This window comes from Ceratotherium simum, chromosome 24 (genome assembly GCF_057802395.1).
Source record: "Ceratotherium simum simum isolate JZ-2026a chromosome 24, ASM5780239v1, whole genome shotgun sequence".
NCBI lineage: Eukaryota > Metazoa > Chordata > Mammalia > Perissodactyla > Rhinocerotidae > Ceratotherium > Ceratotherium simum.
In genome coordinates this window covers 2,196,402-2,202,471 of record NC_141923.1, presented here as the reverse complement: position 1 = coordinate 2,202,471, position 6,070 = coordinate 2,196,402, and the positions used below count along the sequence as shown (strand labels likewise).

At 66.3% G+C, this 6,070-nt stretch overlaps 1 protein-coding gene across 1 annotated transcript in view; it reads left to right on the top strand.

The window, feature by feature from the left end:
• Window positions 1–343: 343 nt before the first annotated feature.
• The window catches only part of INF2 (inverted formin 2), a 29,039-nt gene continuing 23,312 nt past the window's right edge, over window positions 344–6,070 (top strand). Inside the window, 1 exon segment of the mRNA XM_087447833.1 lies at window positions 344–437. The gene's annotated coding sequence lies outside the window, so the exon portion shown is untranslated.

Below are 6,070 nucleotides of genomic sequence, written 5' to 3'. Positions count from 1 at the left end.
GGAGCAGTGGAGACCACGGAGGGAGGCGACAGTGAGGTCTGAGTTGGGGGGACAGCTTCCAGATGTTTCCCAGGCCCCCCCCCCCCGTGTGTGCCACCCACAGAGCCACCCCTCCCACCAAGAGGGGAGGGGCCCACCTCTGGGGGAGCCGGCGGGGGTGTTTCCAGGCGTGGGGGGATCCCCCAAAGGTGCCCCCTTGGGCCCGGCCGGAGCGGGAGGGGCCTCCCCGGCGACCCCCCCCCCCGACTCCGCCCCCGGCCCGCTCCCTACGTGGCCGCCGGCGGGCGGGCGGGGCGGGGCGGGGCCGGGCGGCGCCTCCTCTTCCTCCCGCGCGCCCCGCCGGAGCCGGAGACGAGCCCCAGCCGTGCGGAACCCCGCGGTGCTGGCTGCCCGCGGCCCCTGACCCACCGGACTGAGCGCCGGCGCGCCCCCGCCGGGTAAGTCCGCACCCCCTGGTCCCGCCAGGAGCCGCGGAGGAAACTGAGTCTAGGTTGGCAGTTGGGGGTGGGGGGACGCTCGTCTGGGGCCGGGGAGTGGGGAGGAGCAGCGGCGTGTGCACCCAGGTGGCGGCGAGCAGCCCCGCGGCACAGGGCGGCGGGCTCCCGGCTCCCGGGCGGGGACCCCAGGGCGCCCCTGGCCCCACCGGCACGCGCCCCACCCCAGACTGCCGGCCGGGTACCGAGACGCCGCCCGAGCGCGCACTGCCCGCGATAGTGGGCCGAGGGTCAGCCGGGCCTACGCCCCGCCTGGTGCCGGCAAGATTTTCCCCGCCTCGCGGCTGCCACATCCTGACCGTGAATCAGCCACAGTTGGGAAAATAAACTTCAACTTCGGGTCCGCTGCCCGGGTGCCACCTTGAGGCGCGCGCCGGCCTGGGGTTCCGCCTGAGCTATGGGTTCTGTAGCTGGCCACGCGCAGGTGGGCACACACGGGGTCCTGGCACCCCCACAGGCAGGCCTTGGGGGAGCGAGCCCCCATCACTGCTCTTGGTTCCTCCTGGGGGGGGGCTGGTCGGCCTGGGGGTGGGAGAGGCTGGTCCTGTGAGCCTCCAGTCCCACTCCTGGACCCCTTTTCTGGGGAGGGACCCAAGGAGTGACCATGACCTCAGGAGGGAAGCTGGGGTGACCAGCTGTGCCCTGCCAGCCCCCAGCTGCTCCTGGGGAGCATATGCAGGGGATCTGTCTGCCTGGCCTCCTGAGATCCTGCGACCCAGGGCCCCAGGCTGTATGGTGGCTGGCGGCAGTGGTGACCACAGCGTTAGTGCCCCACCGTAGCCGGACACAGCAGGAGTCGGAGTGGGGAAGATAGCCTTGCCACTGCTGACAGGCGCACCCACACCGGAGCTGGAGTTGGGAAGTTCTCTTCAGCCGCGCCCACTGCTCTCTTGGGCAGTGGGACCTGGACGACACTTGCTTTCTCTGGCTTCACTTTCCCCGTCTGCATTCTGAAGGGTGGGGACAGTCACTCAGGTGTGGACCTCCCCCGTGTCACCCTGCAGCAGAGAAGGCAGAGAGCCAGGGCAAACGCCCAAAACCCCTTCACGGTGCTGTGCAAGGCAGGGGGTCTTCTGGGGGTGGAGGCTGCAGCCCTAGTGAGCAGATAGGGGCATTTGGGTCTGGGTCTGGGGTCTGAGGCCCCACACCGTTCCACCCCATCACCAGGTCAGCATCACCTTTCTGTTAAAAAAGCCAAGTTGGCACGGCAGGCGCCTCCTGACCACTGCCCAGGCCCCACCCCCCTCGCTTCCCCAAGAGCTCGTGGCTCTGGATTGATGGACAGGTCATCACGGGTCAGCAGGCAGGCAAGGGGACACCGCCGGGGAGAGTGGACTGAGGTGACCGAGTGGGGCTGCCCTCCTGTGACCTACCCAGGAGGCCTGTCTGTTGAGGGTTCTGCTCTTCACAGCAAACAGTTAACCGTTGGGTGAGCCCCCACTTTGTGGAGGTGCTGACGGGCTGTCGGAGCTAATTGCACCCACCTCACACTCCAGGACCTGGAAGCTCCTGCCTTAAATAGACTCTGTTCACCTTTCATCCAAGTGCAGTTATTTGCCAGTTTGGAAGAGTTAGTGGGTCCATGAGGGCAGCGGGGGATGGATGGTAACTGGATGATAACAGCGTGCTGCCCATGGGTGCAGGGCATGCCACAGCTGGCCTGGCCTGAGCCCCCCAGCGCGGGCCAGCAGGCCTGGCTATGGATGGGGCAGTGGGTGTTCTCTGAGGGGAGCTCAGGACCCTGGCTTTTGAGGGTGCCCAGAGAAGGACCAGGAGCCAAGTTCCCCCTGGTCTGAGGGACAAGGCCTGACTCTGCTACCTGGCCCCTTCCTCCACTGCAGGCTTGCACACAGCAGGTGTCTAATAGTTGCATGGTTCATGGCCCAGTGGACACAGTGGATTGGGGAAGGCATGCCCACCTCTGTTTCAGGACAGTGGACGGGAGTGTGTCTAGGGGAGACAGGCCAGGAGTGCTGGGAGGTTGAGTCCAGGAGCCAGTCTCTGCAGGGCTGTCCCTAGGGGACCCCAGATGTCCGAGATGAGGAGGCTAGTTTCAACCCATTATGAAGGCAGGAGTGCGTGGGAGAGGGTGAGCTCCCCATTACTGGAGGTATGAGAGCAGGGTCCGAGCATGTGGCCTCCTATTAGGGAGGCCCCGACCCCGGCCAGTCTCACCCTAGTAAGGAGGGTCCTGCCCAGTCCACCTCTGAACACCGGACAGCCTCGGTCCTGAGGCAGTGTGGGGTCTGTCCCACCTGCCCAGCACAGGGGGAGACCTCCCTGGTGACTGCCAGCCGCCTCCCGAGCTGGGCAGGATGGGCCTCTCCTCCCAGGAGGGGCTGTTGCTGCTGGTCCTCTCTCACAGCACCTTCCCAAGGTGTGATTCAATATGACACTGGGGTGGGGAGCTGTTCAGGGCCCCTCTCTGCCAGGTGCTTCCCGAGCCTGGCCTCTCCACGGTGGCATCCCCAGTGCCCTGCACAGGGTCTGTGTGCTGAATGAGTGACAGAATGAATGAACCAGGCTGCCACATCCCACCACACGGTCTCCAACCCTTAGGCCCACGCAGTGAGGTGTGGGTACTGCAATTATCGTCGGCTTCACAGATGAGGAAACTGAGGCACGAGGTGGTCGGGTTAAGAATCAGTGCTGCTGTTCTGGCTGGAGGTGTTTATAAAGCCCCCACTGTGTCGGCCTCTGTGCCCACCTCGCTGTTCCCAGGGGCCGGAGCAGGGAGCCCGCTGCACTGGCACCACGCTTGCCACATAGAAGGTGCTTCCCGGGGGTCAGATGAGAACTGGCCAGCCCCAGAGGAGTGCCTGGAGGCCCACACTGTCCCCCTGCCCTTCGTCACCACCGCAGTCTCCACAGGAGCAGCAAGCACGGGGGTGCGGCAGCCTCAGGGTCCTGGCACGGCCGCTCTGGGAGTAGAACTTTGTCTTGGCCAGGTAGCCCACCCCGCCCAACCCCGGCCTCCAAACAGGGGAGGGGCAGGTGCCAGGCCACGCTCGAGGCGCCCACCTGTGTGGCTCCTGAGCAGCCCAGGCAGACAGATGGCTGCCCTGGACCCCTGCCCCTTGAGCCACTGGTCCATCGGCAGTGGGCCCTCCTGGCAGGGCGTGGGGGGATCAGAGCCAGGTGGGATGACTGACGCAGAGGTCCCTCTCCCAGAGCTATCTAAGGACAGAGCAGCCAGGACAAGGGCTGGGTCAGGGAGGAGGGGGGACCGTGCCCCAGGTCCACCTGCAGGCACAGCCCCGGGTGGTGGTTTGTCTTTATTGCCTCCGAGCCCCCACTCGGCTGCTGTGGGCAGAGGCCAGCCCAGCCTCTCGCCGTGCCCAGCGTGCCCACCCCCTGCACCTACATACACGGAGTCTCGGCCGACTCGGCTGGTGGGGCAGGGGTCCCTCTGCCCCTGAGCTCCCTTGTGGCCCTTGCTGAGTGCTGGGGAGGTGGGCATGGATGCTGGCGTGGACCCTGGCCAGCTGTGTGAGAGAGCCTCAGTCCCCCCGTCTGTGCCTGGTCCCAGGTCCTCTCGGGCCCTGGGATGTGGCCTCAGTGTGCAGCCTGCCTCCCCCGCCATCCGTGTCCCCGTGTCCCCGTTTCTGCTCCAAGTACAGCTCGGTGCTGCCGCCTGCGCACAGCAGCAGAGAGGCAGACTTCTGCTCTTCACCCGGCCCGGGGTGGGGAGGGGCCCCTGCCTGTCCCCCCCAGCTCTGCCTCCTCACGTGCACGGACTGGAGTGGCCTGAGAACGGGAGCCCCGGGTGCCCAGATTGGATCTTGCCCACTTGGGGGGCCCCTGGAGCCCCCACTTGGTGCTTCCAGGCTTCACCCCCACCCCCAGGTGCTGGGCAGGCCATGGAGGTGGAGGCAAAGGAGTGAGGGGGCTGCCTGCAGGCGGTGGCAGAGCAATGGGAGGGACAGCCAAGACAAAGGCCAGAGATGGGACCCAGGTGGTCACCTTTGAGAGGAGGTGGGGGAGCAGCCCGGGAGGGGCCTTGTGGGCCAGGCCAGCCGGGTGGCCGTGTAGATGGTACTGGCTCAGCCAACCCAGGGTCCCTGGAGAACACCCTGGCCATTTTACAGATGAGAAAACCAAGTCTGAACGGGCCCGGCCCCCTCGGCGCCTAGCAGGGAATGCCACACAGCATCTTGCACCTGACGCTGAGGATCTGGCTCGCCCAGTCGGGCCGGGCTCCTGGCGCTGGCTGTCTGGGGCCAGGTGGCCCAGGGACGCTGAGCATGGGCTGGGGAGGCACACGGTGCATCCCAGCTTGATGTCAGCCCTGGCATAAGGAGACGGCAGCGTAGTGGACGGGTGGACGGGAGGTGCGGCGCTTTCCGGCAGTTATGGGCCCTGCTTTGCAGATGTGTCGGCAGGCTGGGCGGTAGGCATTGACATGCTCATCCCCATTTGGGGATGGGAATCAGGGGGCGGTGGTCCTGTATCTTGTCCAAGGGACATGACCGGTCAGCTGCGGAGCCTGGTCCCACCCAGAACCTGAGCTGTCCCCTGCCCTCCAGGCCCGGGCTGCAGCCCCTGGCAGTGCCGGGTTGTGCAAGCTGGGGCCCCTCCTCCACCCTCAATCTGCGGCTTTGTTCTCCCTGCTCTGGGCAGGCAGCCTCGAGCTGGGCCATGCGATCTGGGCAGGGGGTGGGGACCGCCTGGATAGGCAGTAGGCATCTTTCATGTCCTGCCCCGACACCCAAGGCCTAGACAAACACACAGCAATCAGGGCCTGAAGCCAGAGCCTGTCTCCGGCCACCCTTTCCCCTCCCTGGGCCCCAAGCATCCTCCCAGGCTGGGAGAGGCCTTTCCTGAGGGCAGCAGGGGACAGGGGAAGGACATGGGGCCTCCTCGAGAAGGCATCTCTGAATTGCATCAGGTCTGGGAGGAGAGAACCCAGGCAGAGGGGATTCTGGCGGCCAGCCTGAGGTCTTCAGGCAGCCCAGTGGAGCTGGCGTGTGGAAGCTGTGGCCAGGCCCCGGGGCCTGCGGTAATGCAGCACCAGGTGCAAACGTCACCCTGCCACCTGCGAGACCTGCCGAGTTCCTCGTCCTCCCTCACCCCCTAACCACAGTCTGTACACGTCGCACCCCTCAAGCGTTCACAGTCAGAACTGACCCAGCCACAGAAGGCGGAGGTGGCCGCTCTCGTCCTCAGTCCCCTGGGGCGCTCCCATGTGCTGGGGCAGGCGGGCAGCCCCTCCCGGCCTTGGGCCGCCAGACTCTGGACCCAAGCCCTGAGAACGTCGGAGGTGGCCAGGCCCTCCAGGAACTCCCCACTGGCCCTGCTCTTTGTGCGGCTGGGAGACCGAGGCCCAGAGGTGGGCCCCTCCAGTGACTGGGAGCCGAGGGCAGATCCTGTCCCTTTGAGCCCTCAGTGCAGGTGGAAGCGAAAGCCTGGCTTCCTGGTGTGGGTGCCTACACCCTTCCTGTCCTCCCCTCGCCGAGCCAGCCACTCCACTGGGGGAGGGGGCCCCACACCCCTCCCAGCCTGTTCTCGGGAACCCAGATGCGCACAGAGCCTGGCTCAGGGGCTCAAGGCTGCACTGCCAACCCTCCTTCCAGTCA